Here is an 18,911-nt window from a genome sequence, read left to right on the forward strand (position 1 = left end):
AAACATAAACAAGAAACCGATTCACGCCTTTACTTCATGCATCCATAATCAAACCAAAAACAAAATTTAAAAGCAAGAACAAACTACTGCTGAGAGTTTTGTTACGTCCATTTTCTCTGTACATAAAAACTGCTCACTACTGAAGGGAAAAAAATAATAGAATCAATGGTGTCTGCTGATTGATTCAAAGGGGAGAAAAAAGGCTGTCATTAGTATCCAAACTCTGGTACATATATGGTGTGCTTTTATAGTGTACATTTATTTCTCTCTTCTGTTTTTCATATCTCAAACTTCTATTGTAGGGGCACTGCAGATTAGATTCCAGCACTTGGTGAACAGAATTCACAAGCCGTAACAAAACTCTGTCATCTTCCGAGTGCAATTTTGTATATATACATTGCATGGATATACTTCTCTTAGATTTGGCTGTAGTGGACTGGCCATGGTTTAGGTGGGACTGTAGCAGTACATGGGTCAGGGACAGTCATTTTTGCTATGTTCACATTCATAGTCGGTCCATGGCTTCCAACTAGTAGCGCTATTTCTGAAGGTCTAATACACAAACTGAACCATCTGATGCACTGGCTCAAAATTTGTCTCCTACTGCATTCCAGCAAACTTCAAAAATTCCACCTGTTCCCCTATAGCTGTGAACTAGAGCAACTGTCTTTGTTCCAGATGTGCACACATTTGTCAAAAGAACCACTTGCCAGATACCTGCCATCAGGACTGAAAGCAACACTGTACACAGGTTCTTGGTGTTTTGTAAAAGTATGGATGCAAATCCCTCGGTCTACATCCCATAACCCAACAGTAGAATCAAAGGATGCACTTGCTAACATAAGGTTGGCATTTGGATTATTTGTCCCTGCTCCTGTTGGACTCCATTTGATAGTATAAATTTCTTTATAATGTGCTTGCAAATCATGTACACCATTATCTTGTTTCATGCTCCATATCTTCAAAGTCATGTCATCAGAACAAGAGGCCAGAAGAGTGCCAGTGAGGTCCCACTTGATAGCATTTACTTCATTTGTATGTCCCTGGAATGTTTTATAGATCTGTGTTGTCCTAATTTGCAGACATGAATGCACATATCTGTACTACATGAAGCAAAGGTGTTGTTGCTCTGCCAGTCAACATCCAACGCTGGTGCCGAATGAAATGGAAACTGCTGCTTGGCTTCACAATTATTTGGGTTTTCAATTCTATCCATTGGTCCTGAGGTCTGTTCTTGTGATTCTTGTGCCAGTACCGCTGCTTTGATTTCAATGGATTTAGTAGTAGAGTTTGAAATTAGATATTGATATTCCTCCAGCACTGCTCTTTCTGTTGAGGATCGTTTTTGCTATTTGGAGTCTTTTATTATTCCATATGAATTTTTGGATTGCCTCTTCTATCTCCTTGAGGAATGATGTTGGAATATTGATAGGTATCACATTGAATTTGTAAATAGCCTTGGGAAGTATTGCCATTTTCACGATGTTGATCTTTCCAATCCAAGTTTTTGCCAATTTCTAAGTTCTGTTTTGATTTCCTTTTTCAAGTTTTCAAAATTTTCATCATAGATGTCCTTCACTTCTTTGGTTAAGTTAATTTCTGGGTATTTTATTTTTTGTGGGGCTATTACGAATAAAATTGCTTTCCTAATTTTAGACACACTTTTCTCATTGTTGGCATACAGAAAAGCCACTGATTTTTGAGGGTTAATTTTATACCCTGCTACTTTGCCAAAGTTTTGAATCAGCTTGAGCTCCCTATGACCCAGCAATCCCACTTTTGTGTATTTACACAAATGTTCACAAATAAGACCACACTAAAGCTACCAGCATGACTATGTTTATTGAAGCTTTATTTAACATATCTAAGATATGAATCCAACACAGATGTCCCTCAGTAGATGAATGGATCAAGAAAATGTGGTATATATACACAATGGAATTCTATGCCTCCATCAGAAAGAATGACATTGCCCCATTTGTTAGGAAATGGAAAGACCTGAAAAAAATTATATTAAGTGAAGTAAGCCAAGTCCAAAAAAAACCATAGTTTCCACGGTTTCCCTTATTTGCAATAAGTAGTATATGTATGAGTCAAGCAGAAAAGGTCAGATAAGTTGATGTTAGGGAAATGACCCCTAAGATATGTATTCAAATGTTTTTTTTTCTTTCAAGCAATTGTTTCTAACACGTTTATAAGATTATTTTTTTGTTGCTTTGTATGTCCCTCCCTCACAGTATAGCCCCTGCTTTCACTGTATTTGATGTCAGTATAATTTGTGGAGGGGAAGGGAAAAAATAAATCGCTTAAATAGGGATACATTTGAACACATTGCAACAATGAGGTGTACAAGTCGTTATGTTGAAAATCACCTTTACAACTTTGGTGGGGGGGAGGAAGAGAGGAGGGTTGGGTGAGGAGGCGGGGGTAGGATGGGAAGAGATGGGAAGAGGAAAAAAAGGAGGAGGCTACAATGCTTGATAAGAAATGTACTCATTATCTTGCCCATGTAATTGTAACCCCTTTGTACAGTATTTTCACAATTAAAAAAACCACATTAAGAAAAATAAATAAATAAAAATAAAATTGGGTAAAAATCAGGCCAGTTTAGTTTTAGGCTCTCCCCTCCTCCCCCCCCCCCCCCCCCGCATCCTTCCTCCAACAGAATGGATTCAATACCAATTGGTGAAATGCCTTGCTAAACAAGCAAGCCCTGGGAAAATGAAGCTCTACAAAATTTCTTCAGTTAAGAGAAACATTGTCTTAAATTTTTGTTTGAAACTTTAGAAAATGTACGTACAACTGATTTTGATTTTGGGGCCCTTAAAGATTTGAGTGTGTTTTGTATGTGTTTGTGAACAAGTTCATGATAGAAATTGTTAGCATTTTGTAACAATTGTGTGAGTTTAAGTTTAAAATTCAAAAGGTTATGAGGTTTAGACTTTACCAAAACATTTTTTAAAGCATTTTTACATTGTTTAAAATAGGTTTTTTAAGCATTCTTTAACTTGAATATTAGAAAATCTGATATTTTAGAATACATAAAGCTGTTTATACTGTAATCAATATATCTGGGTTAAGAAAAAGGAAAAACTTAGAAGCTAACAGAAAACCTATCTTTAGGAGTGAATGGTGAAAAGGCAGAACTGCAGTTTAGCTGGTCATGCATGGTGGAACAGGCCATGGGAGGAGTCCACACATGGTGAAAGAGGGCAAGCTGGCACAAACACAGTTCATCTCATGCTAAAGAGTCGGATTGGGTGTGTGCCCTTTCCACAGGAAGGGCCAAGTGGCCCATCTTTATTCTGTCACTTTTTCCTGCAGATAGACACTGGAGACATGATGGTAAAAATGAGTGATGTGAAGATCCGATTAGTATTGCTAAAACTTCCCCTTGGACGTGTTAAAATTAAGATTAAGAAGGCCTTAAAACAGGGTTAAAAAGTTTATTTGTACAACGTGATTTGCTCTCAATGATATTCTGCCATTGGATATGTTTTTTTAAGGCATAAAGGTGTTAAGTCTAGATTCTTGGTAAAATGATGGTGATTGTAAGTTTTGCATTAAGAAAATATGTTATTTGAGTTTTAAACGATTTCTAGTGTATCTGTTTTAAAACAAGCAGCCAAGAGGAAATGAGTAACACACCTAGCCTTGAGAGTTCAAGGGATTTTTCAAAATGCAGCTAAAAACTAAAGTATAGAATATTAAAACAGATTAATAGGAGGCTCATAAATTTGGAATGGATTTCTGTATAAAAAGTTTAAAAGTAAAATTGTTCTAAACATTTCCCTCAAAGTACAAAAAGGAAAAATTAGGATTACCAAAATAATTGCTTAATTACTATTTCAGTTTGCTCTCATAGATATTTTTTTTAACAGTTCCCAGCAGGCGCACAAAAAGGAGTGAGGATTCTTGTAAGTTTGTCAGATGTAACTTTGGTTCTTAGTAAGTTTCAGGTAAGGATATGCTTAAAAGCTACTTCTGTGTTGACCACCTTCTTGCTTTTAATTGGAGTAAAGTGGCATTTTTGCAACTCATTGATTTGCAACTGGTTCGAATCCAGCCAGGGCAGAAAAAGGTTCGTGTGAGACTATCACCTCTACTCAGCCAGCAGAAGGCTTAAAGAGTAAGCAGAGCTGCTTTAGGATTCAAAGTGGCAGAATGTGAGCCTTGAGCTGTAGAGCTTAGGGACAGCAGTCAGGCCCTGAGTTCAAGTCCAGCAACCAACTAAGGGAAATGCCAATGAGGCATTTTTCCCAGTGTGGAGAAGACACTCCTGAGACAAAAAGCAATGGAGGAGAATCCATAGATTGTAAGCCACTGCTTGAATGGCAGAAATAATGTCAGATCCTAGAGTCATTTGTATGTGGCCCTTCAAAAATGGGTCAGAATCAGGAGGTCATGGGAAGATAGTTTGTAAGCATGCCTAAAGTCTATAACTATCTACCTTGTAAGGGACAGGACCTAGTCAGTCATCGATGATAGTACTAAAAACTAAGGTTGTAAAATGTGGAGGATAGTTTAGATCCCAACCTCTGTATGTGCCCAAAGCTCTAATTGGCAGTAAATTTTGGGCTGACTCCAGCTACATGAAATTCATCTGCTCAGGAAAAGTTTGTAAACCTGAGAGTGTATTTCTCTTGATATCTGTCTGAAGGCCTGCATAGGTAACTCAGACATTCTTAGGTTACTAGAGATCACATTACTAAGTCATCCAGAAAGATCCTTTTGCAAACCAGAAGGCTAAATAATCTACACTGCTGTAATCAGAAAAAAAGGTCTGTGTATTTGTCAAAAGTTAAAATGTTGTTCTTAATGACATCTAATCCTGGTAACCTCTTTGTAAAATAGGCTAAGTATATAGGTTCCTGGTTAGGTAGGATCAACACCCCTGAGTCAGCTTGAAGAAGTGAGAGAAGATGAATCTTTGCCCATCATCCCCTTTTAAGAACAAGGGACCACAGTCACTTTTTTAAAAAAATGTGGCAAAATAGACAGAATGAAAAGACATGGGAAAGAATAGTACAATCCTGAGCCCTCTATATCTGCCTAGAAAATCCTAGCCCTATTAAAAGAACTATCTTGTTTAAAAAGTTGTTATCTTGGTTAATTGTCCTGGGCTATTGTCTAAATAGTCTTAAAAACTAGTGGTGTCATAGCCTGCCAAGCCTATGCAATGTATCCTTAACCGGTCTGTGTAGGAATTTGCAGCCCAGCATGAGGTGTGACAGTCCCTTGGAGCCACTGAGGGACCCTGCTACTGCTGCTGCTGCTGCACACCCTAATGAGTAAAGTTCAATGACAGCTTGACAGTCACCTGGAGGAATCTATATCATCACCCAGACCACCCCCACCCTAGTAAAAGTAGACTCAACTCCTGCCTGATTCCATCACCTGAAAATGCTTCCTGGTTGAACGCTGCTAATACTAAGATCTTGTGGGACATTCTTTTGGTGATATCCAGTAAACTCTCTATTCCCATAGTGGATATTGGGGCCAAGTATATCGCTGGCTTGCCTTACATACATCATGGTCACAGCCAAGTTTGTCTCTGGTATGGTAATAACCTGCTTCCTCCTGGGTGTGTTTTAAAGATAAAGGAGAGAATTTTTTTTAATCAATGGAAGTAGGAGGAATGAGAACCAGCCGTAATCTTAGCCTTAAAATCTAGTAAGCTTTTCATCCCACTGGTGCCTGGAGGCTTTCTGAGATAACTTCTTCCACAAGTCGAAGGAAAAATGGGCAGTTTTAAATTCTAGCCACAAAGGAGCTAAAGGAATTGTAAAGAAGAGGAGTGTAGTAAAGAAAGACTTAGGAAAGGAATTAGGGAAAAAATGGTATCCTCTAGATAAGAAAGGATTTAAAAAGTAAGAATTGTCTTAAAATGTTCGTAAAGAAGACAAACATCAGAAAGTTTAAGTATGTAGCAAATGGTGTGAGTATGTCTTAAAATTGGAGCTTACGAGTACAGCTGGTATAAAGGTAAGTTAGGTGTGGTATACATAATCAGAATTGATGGAAGAAAATGTAAGGACCTTTGTTACTGTTAATTTTGTTACTCACGATCAGACCATGTAGATTGTTGTCCTTTGTAAAAAGAGAATCAGCACAGTCCATCTATTAGTTCTGAGATCCCAATACCAAGCTGTAAATATAGAAGACTGTGCCAATTAGGAGACCATGATTGGTCCCCGATGTTCTAGAAGATGAGAGAATGAAGAGCCAAAGTAACTCCAGTTTGAGATTAACCACACCATATTGTGCTAAGCTGCCGGAAGAGTAACCACAAGATAGAGAAAAAAATACAGGTTGCCACCAACCCTGCCCACCCTTAAGAAAGAAGAACAGTTGCCCAAGTGTTCCAGGAACATGATAAACCAATTGTTCAGAAAAAGGGCAGAGCTGTTAGGGTGGACTCAAACCAATCATGTAACTGCTTGTGTGGAAATTCCCTAAACTTGTTTGTTCAGTACTATAAAAGCTGTGCTGATTGTGTGCTCTGGGACTCTTAACGTCACCGGTTACTTGATGTTCGGAGGACCAAGCTTGAGCTTGCAAATAAATGTCTCTTTTGCTGTTTGCATTGGTCGTGGTCTCTGGTGGTCTTTTGTGGGTCCCAAGTCCATACAACAAGGCTTGATAAAAAATGTCTCTTCCAAGGGAATTAAATGATGGCATTTATAACTAAAAGTATTTAGGGTCATTATTAACATCTAACACCTGCTGAGGTTTTTATTTATACTTCTCTTTCTTCCTTTCTTTCTTCCTCCCATTCTTTCTTCCACCCTTTCTTTCTTTTCTATTCCTTTTTCCTTCCTTCCTTCCTTCCTTCTTCCCTCCTTTCTTCCTTCCTTCCTTCCTTTCTTTCTTTCTTCCTTCCTTCCTTCCTTCCTTTCTTCTTTCTTTCTTTCTTTCTTTCTTTCTTTCTTTCTTTCTTTCTTTCTTTCTTTCTTTCTTTCTTTCTTTCTTTCTTTCTTTCTTTCTTGCTTGCTTGCTTGCTTTCTTTCTTTCTTGCTTTCTTTCTTTCTTCTTTCTTTATTTCTAACTTACTTTCTTGCTTTTTTCCTTCCTTCCTTCCTTCCTTCCTTCCTTCCTTCCTTCCTTCCTTCCTTCCTTCCTTCCTTCTTTCCTTTCCTTTTCTCCTCATCCTATTCTATTTTTCTTTCTTTCTCTTTCTTTCTTCGCTGTTTTTTCTCTTTTAGGAAATGAGTATGAATTTAGATATTTTGTTGGATGAACAAGTATTCTACCATTAGAACAATCCTTTTTTCAATGTAGTTATTTGCTCATAGATTATCAGTTTTGCTGAGGCCTGAACAGAGGCTAAGTTCTTCACTTCTGTCTGCCAAATAACTAGTATCACAAATGCATTTCAACATGCCAGGCTTTAAGATGTTATGAGAATCTTATTACTTTCCTTGCGCGCTGTTTCTGAAGAGTGATCTTCTCAATTTCTACCCCTTTAGTTAGTGATGTGAGCTCCAATAGCCTGGCCTCAGTATAGATTGTCTACATGAATGATTGAAGGCAATTTCACTTTAATCTCTTTTTTTTGCCAGTACAGGGGCTGTTATAATTTTATTTCTAGACAATTTTGTGTATATGTGCACATTAGCGTTAAAATGTTGCTTTTCCCCCTTTTTTATATTTCTTGGTCATGGGGCTTGAATTCCAGGACTGGGCGATGTCCCTAAGCTTTTTAGATAAATGCTGGGCACTTTACCACTTGAACCACAGTGCCACTTCGGTTTTCTGGTGATTAATTGAAGGTAAGAGTGTCAGGGATTTCCTGCCAGGGCTAGCTTTGAACAGTTCCTGAGTTGCTAGGATTACAGGCAGAAGCCATTGGCTCCCAGCTAAAATGTTACTTATTTTAAGTTCTCTGATTTAGTTGGGGGACTAGCAAGAGTGTGTAGAAAGGTAACTTTCAAGTCATCTCTGTAAATAATTTCAGAGATTCATTTTAATAATATTTATTGCAGTGATTAATAACAGAAGCTCCCACAGTAACAGAATGATCCTTCATTTTCTCCTTCCCATAGGTATTATTGGAAGAAAATGAGAGAGATCTAAGTCTAAGTCAATATGTACTTGAAATTATAAAAGGTGATTTTGAGGAACATAAAGAGCCAGATTACACAATGTGCTTTTCATTTTCTACAGAAAGGAATGTCATACAAGTATATTTATTGACAGGCTTTTTCATCTGAAAAACAAAAAAACCCAATATTATAAAAAAGCTGAAGGGGATCAGCAACCACTTAAGTGTGATATACCATTGGAGGCTATAAGACATGAATTTATTCAGTTAAAATAATTATTTGGGGAAGGTTATCTGTTCACTAAATTTATTCATTGTAATTTTTATTTTTATTCATATGCCACTTAATATATAAATAAATACATATGTGTATATATAACAGCAGTATCTGTACAGTGAACTGTATGTTTAGGTAATTTCATCATGTCAAGTTCATCAAAAGGATGGACTTCCATAAACCTTAACAACCCTGCAACACCACTGCACAGGCAAACTTAAGTGTTCACCATTGTAAGCCATACCTGTGTTTTATCAAAGCTTTGTATATACTGTGTTATTTTTTCATTTCGGCTTGACACAAAATGTGTTTGCCCTTAGAAATAAATGATTGCATTAACACTACAATAATGTAGTGTAAATCTTTACATTGAAAACATGCTCTGTATGAGTTGCTGTTTCTTTACTTTTCTTATTTTATCTTTAGGAAGTTCATTTCAGTTTTGATGTACTGTTTGCCAGACAGGTACTCCACCATTGGAGTCACTCCACCAATCCTTTCTTGTTTAAGTTGCTTTACTCATAGAGTAGCAATTTTTGCACCCAGACTAAAAAGCAGGGATCATGATGGCATTCCAATATCCCTACCTAGTAAGTTGATATTGGTGAAACTTTCCTTTCTAGACTGATTCAGAACTGTGATCCTCCCAAATTCTACCACTTTTGTTAATAGTGTGCTTCTGTTCTACCTCTAGAAGATATGACAGAAATGAATGATTACAAGTAACTTGAGTGAATCATTGGCTAATAGGTGATTTGATATTAAAATGTAGGTTATGTTTGAAAGTATCATCACAGTAGTCAGATATTTTGCTAAGTAAATTTTGCTTCATATTAAAAACACATCTCGACCAGAATTAAGGACTTATTTGCTGTCTGTCAACTTGTATGTCATTTGGGAAGCTTCATGTCTTCCATGTGTGATAAAGGACTTTGAATGGTCTGATGTGCTGGCTCACATCTATAATCATGTTTAGCAAACAGAAATAAATAGATCACAATTTGAACATAGCCTAACCAAAAATTTAGAAAGTCTCAATCTCCACAAACTAGTGGATCATGTTGAATCATGCCATTAATCTCATCACAAGAGGCTAAGGTTCTGCCCAGTTCCTGCATCACTTAAGTAACTGGCTCACTTGGAAGCAGTCACATCTCCTGATGCAGAAACTGGGCTGAGATTTAGCCAAGAGGAGGAAAGAGTCTGCCCCACCTTCTCAGGGTAGACCTCACAGAATGCAGTGAACGTTCTTGCTTTCCTCCTCCAAATGTCTTGAGATGCCATGCTGCTGAGTGTTCATTATTTGATTCCAGTGACCTGTGGTAGAGGTGTAAGGAAACATTAAATTAATTTCACATTTGCCGATTGAGCTGCTCTTCACAGCCTGTGATTTCAACTCACCAAGTGTTCATTATTTGAGAATTGAGAATACTGAGGCGGGGGGGGCAAGGGAGTGTGAGTGAAAAAGAGGAGAGATAGAGAGAGCGTGAGAAGGAGAGAGAAAAGGAAGGAAGGAAGGAAGGAAGGAAGAAAAGAGAAAGAGAAAGAAAGAAAGAAAGAAAGAAAGAAAGAAAGAAAGAAAGAAGAAAGAAAGAAAGAAAGAAAGAAAGAAAGAAAGAAAGAAGAAAGAAAGAAAGAAAGAAAGAAAGAAAGAAAGAAAGAAAGAAAGAAAGAAAGAAAGAAAGAAAGGAAGAAGAGAAAGAGAAAGAAAGAAAAGAAGGAAAGAAAGAAAGAAAGTGAAATTTAATGGTTTGGAGTCAGGAGTCACATGGCAGAGGTACTACCTCTATTTGGTATTAGGTCTGCCCCTGCCATGCAGACCCTATGCTGACACCTGTACATGTCTTGGCTAAGTTTCCACTCTTTATGTGTTACCTAGGTATCTGGCACACCTGGAGGCAGCCACCGCTCCTTCTTGCTATGTCACAACCTGGTCAGCTCTCGTCACACTTTCCATCTGACCAAAGGAGAGTCCCAGGCCCTGAGATCACATCCAGATGAAGTGTTGCAGAATTCTCCCCCACCTGGCAATACCTCATCTGGTCCTTGGCCTAGATACTTCCTGGCCCAAGGTTGGATCGCCTCCCCCACCTTTGGTTTACATGCCTCTCCACCACGTATGGCATGGGCAGCAGATCAGTATATAAACTACTTTACCTGACTGAATATCATATGGTGTTCTCTTCATTAACTATCTAATGAAACTTACCTAATTAATATACCTTATACTTCAGAGTTTCTAGTTATGAATCCATGGATATTTTTCTGACACTTGTGAGGTCAAAATCTACAAAACATATGTACTAACTCATTATTTAAACTATAAGTCTGCATAGAATCTTTATTTTTTAATATTTTTATTAATGTGAAAATACCATAAAGAAGGGTTACAATTACACGGGCAAGATAGTGAGAACACTTCTTATTAAGCATTGTTGCCTCCTCCTTTGGTTCCCAATATCATCCCTTCTCCTCTCCACGCCCCCCGCAACCCCACACCCCCCTACAAGTTGATGTTAGGCGAAATGAACTCCAAGATAAGCATTCAAATGTATTTTTTTTCTTTCTTGCGATAGTTTCCAACATATTTATAAGATGATATCTTTATTGCTTTGTATGTACCTCCCCCAGGGTGTAAGCCTTGCTTTCACTGTATGAGATGTTGATATAATTTGTGGAGGGGAAGGGAAAATAGGTTTTAAATAAGGTTACAGGTGTACCTATTACAACAGTGAGATGTACAAAAAGTTATGTCAATTTTTATTTAATTGTGAAAATAACATACAGAGAAATTACAATTACATGAGCAAAGTAATGAGTACATTGTTTATGAAGCATTGTTGTCTCCTCCTTTGTTTCCCCTTCCCATCCCTTCATATCTCCCACCACCACTGCCAAAGTTGTAAAGATCGTTTTTTGTCATAATGTGTTGTACATCTCATTGTTGCAATGGGTCCAGCTGTATCCCTATTTAAAAAAAGATTCCTCTGTAAAACCATCTGCTCCTGGGCTTTTCTTAGACAGGAGGTCTCTTATTGCTGTTTCTATTTCAATGCTTGATTTAGGCCTCTTAAGATGGTTTAACTCATCTTGGTTTAATTAAGGCATATCAATATTTGCTAGGAAACGGTCCATTTCTGCCAAGTTCTCGAACTTATTAGCATAAAGTTTTGAGAAGCATTCCCTTATAATGTTCTGAATCTTGGTTGTTTCTGTGGTGATGTTTCCATTCTCATCTCTGAGTTTCTTTATTTGGGTGTGTTCTCTTCTTTTCCTGATAAGATTTGCTAAGGGTCTGTTAATTTTGTTAATTTTTTTCGAAGAACCAACTCTTTGTTTTGTTGATTCTTTCTATGGTTGTTTTTGGATTCTAATTCATTTAATTCTGATTTAATTTTAATTCTTTCTTTCCGTCTAATGGATTGGGGTTTACCTTGCTGCTCTTTTTCAAGGAGGCTCAGTTGTCTCATTAAATTGTTGGTTTCAGATCTCTCCAATTTGTTGACGTAGGAACTCAGACCTATAAACTTTCCCCCTGAGTAGTGCCTTTGCTGTGTCCCAGATGAGCTGGTAAGTTGTGTGCTCATTTTTGTTGAATATCATGAACATTAAATTTACTTTCTAATCTCTTCCCTGACCCACTAGTGGTTCATCAGTGTGTTGTTCAGCCTCCATGTGTTACAGGACTTTCTTTGGTGGCTTTTTCTGTTGAGTTTTAATTTTATTCCCTTGTGGTCTGAGAGAATGCAAGGCATAACTTCAATGTTTTTAAATTTGCACAAGTTTGCCACCTAAAATGTGATCTATTTTAGAAAATATTCCATTGTTGCTGAGAAGAACGTGTATTCTGATGCTGCTGGGTGAAATATTCAGTAGATGTCTGTTAAATCTAGTTGATCCATGCAGTTGTTTAGATTTGCGGTTTCTCTGTTGAGGTTTTGCCAAGTTGATCTATCTAGTGAGGAAAGTGGTATGTTAAAGTCCCCAACAATTAATGTCTTTGGATCTATGTGTGATTTGAGGGAAAGTAGTGTTCCTTGGTTGAATTTGGGTGTTCAGTTCTTTGGCGAATAGATATTTAGAATTGTAATATCCTCCTGAAGGAGAGACACCTTAATTAGTATGTAGCGACCTGCTTTATCTCTTCTCACTAATTGTAATTTGAAGTCAATTTTATATGATATTAGGATTGCAACTCCCGCCTGTTTATTGGGGCTGATTGCTTGGTAGATTTTGTTCCAGCCTTTCACATTCAAAATGTGTTTGTTTTTATGGGAAGATGTGACTCCTGAAGGGAGCAGATAGAAGGATCTTGCTTTTTAATCCAACTAGACAGTCTATGTTGCTTAATTGGAGAGTTAAGTCCGTTAATGTTGAGAGATAGGACTGAGAAGTATTTGGGAGTTCCTGTCATTTTATCCATCAGGTGGTATAATTGTATTCTACACATTTATTCACTAGTTACCAATTATTCTCAAATTTTAATACATTAAAATACTTTCTTTTTTTCTTATTTTCTTAGCCAGGAAATCAGCAACACCTCAGTCAACATTTCTCTCATAGAACTTTTCACATGGGTTGATTAAATGTTGACCTGAGCTCCAGTCTTCTGAGAACTCACTCATCTGCTTAGGAATTGATGCTGGCTGTTGGAAAAGAGCTCAAGGAAGGATATCATTTAAAGCCTTATAACTTTATTCTTTACCAGGGTATTCTCCTGCTGCTTTGGTTGTTGAGATTGTCTACAAGAGCAAGCATTCCATGGGGAGCAAGGAGACACCATATGAACTTTACTTACTGAGATTTCTGAGTGATTTGCTATCACATGTACCGCATTTTGCAAATCGAATCTGTCAAAATCTACCAGTTTTAAGAGATAGGAGCGTTAAAAGAACTCTTAGAGACAAATACATCTTGAACCTATTTGGTTCCAAGCATTCCGCCTAATGCATTTTCAACAGGTACTGAAACTTGTGTTGGCTGTATCTATGTGTCTTTCTCATGTGTGCATGTATACATGTGTATAGGTATGTGTGTATTTGTGTGTATAACATACATGTGTACATATATAAGGGCAATTGCACACATATATGCATACTTAAAAAATGTATATATACAAATATATGTGCATATATATACATATATATCAGGTGTTCAGTGATTGATTTAATCTACAGTTTACATCACATTGTCATTCTCACAAAATGTACATGATAAACTGCTCTGAGGATCTGTGCTCACTTCCCCCATTACCTTATTTTTCATCCCTGTGAACAACTTCAGCCTACTTTCCATAGCATAGCTTTGTTTTTGTTACTTACTGATAATAAAAGAAAAAGGATGTTTGTAAAAGAAAAAGAACTTTTAGGTCACAGGTTAAAGTATCTTATCCGTTCCAATGATTCCTATGAGATAAAATTTATAACAGTACTAAAAGTAAAAAGGAATTCCTAGATCTGTTGTTTTGCCATTTATAATGGCAAAGAATAATTTCACGGCACTATTATAACTCTTAAAGAATGCAAGGGTAACTGATTGTCCCTTATCATGTTCCCACAAAACCAGTGGATTCTGAAGGATAATAGTTGACCAGCAGATATTCTAAGAAGCAGACACGGAGCATGAAAGAGAAAGAGAGGAAATGAGAGAGAGTGAAAGAGAGAGAGAAATATAATTCTTAAAGTGCATAACAGATGAACAAGAGCTCTATGAGAATATTCATACTGCAATCTTTAGACTATACAGGTACATTTGAAGATATTTGATATAAGATAACCCATCAACATAAAATATAAAGTGATTTTGATAAAAAATAAAGATTACTCAGAAGAAATTATAAATGCAAAAACAATCTTCACAGAAGCAAACCCTCAGAGATATTTCATGACTTTTTAAAGGACAAAGTGGCTGAAGTTAGTATAAATTTAGAAGTATGACAATATATAAAAATATAAAAAGATATTCATATATTTCATTATATAACCCATAGCAGAAAGCAAATGTTGTTTAGATGAGTTTTTTAAAATACAGTCTCTCAGGTGCTGGGTCGGTGGCTCAGGGGTAGAGTGCTTGCCTTGCATGCATGAGGTCCTTGGTTTGATTCCTCAAAATCACATAAGGAGAAAAAGACAGAAGTGGTGCTGTGGCTCAAGTGGTAGCACTAACCTTGAGCTGAAGAGCTGAGGGACAAAATCCAGGACCCAGAGTTCAAGCCCCAAACCAACAAAAAAAAAAAAACTAAGCAAAACATATTCTTCACTTTTGTGGCCTCAACTCTGTAATACCACTGATTCAGCCTAGGACTAAGATTTTCGGTGTGGACATTTATCAACACTCCTGATTCAGACTCAACTTGAGAAAATTTTTAAACAATATTGTGTTAATTTTGCTCTTTGTAAATTCACATGCACCTGTAAAAAATGGTTTGGGCATCCCAGTAACATTCTCAAAGTACCTCTTAATGACGACTTACAAAAATTTGTATTATATTATAACAAGGAAAACAATGCTACAAATAAAGAAAAGCAATAATTAAATATTATTGATTAATAAAATAAAAAAACAAATACCAGTGTTTCCAGTATTTCAAGTGTACTACATATTAGCTTTTACTATTTCTCATATTCCTGTACATTTAAAACTGGCTAAAATTATGATGTTCAACGAGTTTTATAGGCTTTGAGAAGACTTTAAAGTTGCCCTCTAAGATTACTATTTATTTCTCCTCTCATAATTTATATATGGCTTATATCACTATTTGTTCCTCGCTAACATATAAAGAAAGGAAGCCCTAAAGATGTAACAGAAACTTTGTAGTAAATGTCTTAACTCTTTGCTCTGTTTCTTTACACAAAGACTTTGCAACTTCTCATTAGTAGCGTTTCTATAAACTCTGAAATGGACATACTTAGTAGTATATGTCTGCTACCATAAATCTTAAATACTTTATGGAAAAGTTTTATGACCTGACAAAAAGTCTTAATTTTGGCATATATAAGCAAATTCCCAAAATTAAACATATTTAAAACATTAAATTTTTTTGGAGGGAGGTCCAGTCGTGAGACCTGAACTCTGGGCCTGGGTACTATCCCACAGCTCTTCAGCTCAAGGTTTGTACTCTACCACTTGAGCCACAACAGCACCATGTCCAGATTTTTTTTCTGCTTATGTGGTGCTGAGGAATATAACCCAGGGCCTCATGCAAGCAAGGCAAGTGCTCTACCATTGATCCACCTTCCCAGCCCAAAATATTAAAAATTTTAACAAACCTTATCACTTGCTGCAGTGTTCATTATGACAGGTGACTTGTATAGAATAACTGATTTCCTCTTGCTACACATCTCTTGAACAACTAATATCCGGAATTATTTTGTTTTTGACATTATCAGTCTTGACTTTATTCTTAAATGTGTGCTTATGTAAAAAATATATGGTTCTAAAATTTCACGCAATACTTTTGAACTTACTTTTTGTTGAATTATCTAGTTTAAGAAAATCAATTCCACGTTATATATAAAAAATGTTCTGTGCTCAATTCGGCAGCACATACACTAAAATTGGAACAATACGCAGAAGATTAGCATGGGCCCTGCGCAAGGATGTCACACAAATTTGTGAAGCTGTCCATATTTTTACAACAGATGCTGGAGGGGATGTGGCCAGAAGGGAACCCTACTGCATTCTTGGTGGGAGTGTAAACTTGTTCAACCATTTTGGAAAGTAGTATGGAGGGTCCTCAAAAGACTCCACATAGAGCTCCCCTATGACCTAGTAATCCCACTTTTGTGCATTTACCCAAATGTTTACAAACAAGACCACACTACAGCTACCAGCACCACTACTGTTATTGCAGCACTATTTACTATAGCTAAGATATGGAACCAACCCAGATGCCCCTCAGTAGATGAATGGATCCAGAAAATGTGGTATATATACACAATGGAATTCTATGCTTCCATCAGAAAGAATGACATTGCCCCATTTGTTAGGAAATGGAAAGACTTGGAAAAAATTCTATTATGCGAAGTAATGCAGGCCCAAAGAAACATTGGTCCCATGGTTTCCCTTATTTGCAGTATGTAGCATATGTCTGAGTCAAGCAGAAAAGTTCAGATAAGTTGATGTTAGGGAAATGAACCCTAAGATATGTATTCACATGTTTTTTTTTTTTCTTTCATGCGATTGTTTTTTAACACATTTATAAGATTATTTCTTTGTTGCTTTGTATGTCCCTCCCCCACAGTTTAAGCCCTGCTTTCACTGTATTTGATGTCGGTATAATTTGTGGAGGGGAAGGGGAAAAACAAATTGTTTAAATAGGGATACAGGAGGACCCATTGCAACACTGAGATGTACAAGTCGTTATGTCGAAAATGAACTTTACAATTTTGGTGGGGGCGGGGGAGCAGGGAGGATTGGGTGGGGGGGCCGGAGGAAGATGGGAAGGGATGGGAAGGGGAAACAAAGAAGGAGGCCACAATGTTTGATAAGAAATGTACTCATTATCTTGCCCATGTAATTGTAACCCCTCTGTACAGTATTTTCACACCCAAAAAAAAAGATTCCACATAGAGCTCCCCTATGACCCAGCAATCCCAACTTTGGGCATTCACCCAAATGATCCAAACCAACAAGACGATACTAAAACTACCAGCACAACTATGTTTATTGCAGCATTATTTACCATAGCTAAGATATACAACCAACCCCGATGCCCCTCAGTAGATGAATGTATCAAGAAAATGGTGTGTGTGTGTGTGTGTGTGTGTGTGTGTGTGTGTGTGTGTGTGTGAATTCTATCGTCCATCAGAATGAATGACATCACCCAATTTGTTATGAAATGGAAAAACTTGGAAAAAATTATATTAACTGAAGTAAGCCAAGTCCAAAGAATCATAGGTCCCATGGTATCCCTTATTAGCATTAAGTAAATATATGTCTGGGATAAGCAGAAATGGTCAAAAACTATGTGCATATGACTAGATAAGGTAATGTTAAGCTAAATGAACTCCAAGATAGGAACACGGGTGTTTTTTTTTTTCTTTCTTGCTGTTGTTTCTAACGTAATTATAACGTACAATGTGATTTTTTTTTTATTTTTATATGGTCCTTCCACACAACATAACCCTGTTTTCACTGTATTTGATGTCGTTGCGACTGCGTCTTGTATATGCACTTCTCTAATTTGGGGAAGGAAACGGAAAAAACAAAATGCTTAAATAGAGATACAGGTTGACCCATTGTAACAATGAGATGCACAAAACACTATGTTGAAAAACGAACTTTACAATTTAGGCGGGGTTGGGATGGGGGGTGGTGAGGAGTGTACTTGTGGAGGTGGAAGGGAAGCGATGGTGGGGGAAAAACAAAGGGGAGGTAACAATGCTTGATAGGAAATGTACTCATTACCTTGCTCATGTAACTGTAACCCCTCTGTACAGTATCTTTACAATAAAAAAAGTTTAAAAATGTTCTGAGATGGAAGAGTTTATTTCTATTATTTTACCCATATCATATTGTTAACAAAGAAATTAATGCAATACACTGACCAGAAGATATTTTGAATGAGTGTGTGTGTGTGTGTGTGTGTGTGTGTGTGTGTGTGTGTGCGCATGCGTGCTTGTGCGTGTGCATACCTGATTTTAGGCGTGCACAGAGTTTGAACTAAGGGTTTCAAGGACTCACTAGGCTTTTCCTCTCTAGATTGGTCAGCTAATATATTAGCTACATCACAATTCCTGGCACTTTTCTAGTTCATTTAAATTTTTGAAAAATAATCTTATGTTTGTTTGGGGTTTTTTTGCCCTGATTGGCTTCCAACACTTATCCAGAGATCTCAAGCTCCTAAGTAGATATGCTGAGTGGACAGGATTACAGGAGTGACCAACCAGCACATGGCTTTAAGAATAATTTTAAAAGTAGAAGAAACTTTACTTCACAGAGTCCTCTTTTATCATTTCCTACTTTTAAAGCATTTTGGAGTGATTATATGTGAATTTATTTCGTTTTGAGATTCTTACAAGACAGTAACTGATGGTATTTAAAAGTTTTAGTGCTTTTAAAAAAGGATACTAGAACTGTGGAACAGAAGAAATTTGGCTCTCTTTGGACCTCAATTTATAATCTCAGTTTGTGCATGATAACCCAATGTCACCAACACAGTCTGTGTTGAAGACAAAATGTGACAAAAAGCAATTACCATGGGCATAATTGTTATGTTATTTATTGGACAATATGAATATTGAATTGAGAGTATAAGAGAATGGAGAGATTTTACCTACCATTTTTGTATTGCTGAAAGGCATTTGGAAACTTTGACTCATTTCCTTCCTCACTGTGTATCTTTAGGCTATGCACTTAGTGCTTTTAATTATAATTTTCTCAACACTAATCTCCATCTTGATACACACAAAGGCCTGGATGAGCTGCCAGCTCCAACTCAGGCCTTGGGAGAAAACAAGACAGTCATTTAGCAGGTCAGAGGAACCTGCACAGACCTACCAGGGTCAACCCCTTCCAGGAAATAGTCACCCACCCCTGGCAGAAGAAATTCTGCCCCCAGGAGTGACTTTCTTCATTGGGTAAACAGAG

At 37.1% G+C, this 18,911-nt stretch overlaps 1 non-coding gene and 1 pseudogene across 1 annotated transcript; one reads left to right on the plus strand and one right to left on the minus strand.

The window, feature by feature from the left end:
- Positions 1 to 474: 474 nt before the first annotated feature.
- LOC122099826 lies at positions 475 to 1,216 on the minus strand (annotated as a pseudogene).
- Positions 1,217 to 15,847: 14,631 nt separating this feature from the next.
- Positions 15,848 to 15,954, plus strand: LOC122099828. The gene has a single exon (XR_006146012.1). It is a non-coding gene; the product is annotated as a U6 spliceosomal RNA (small nuclear RNA).
- Positions 15,955 to 18,911: the final 2,957 nt, after the last annotated feature.

Source organism: Dipodomys spectabilis, unplaced genomic scaffold (genome assembly GCF_019054845.1).
Source record: "Dipodomys spectabilis isolate Male_0828 unplaced genomic scaffold, ASM1905484v1 ptg000540l, whole genome shotgun sequence".
In the NCBI taxonomy this organism is placed as follows: Eukaryota; Metazoa; Chordata; class Mammalia; order Rodentia; family Heteromyidae; genus Dipodomys; species Dipodomys spectabilis.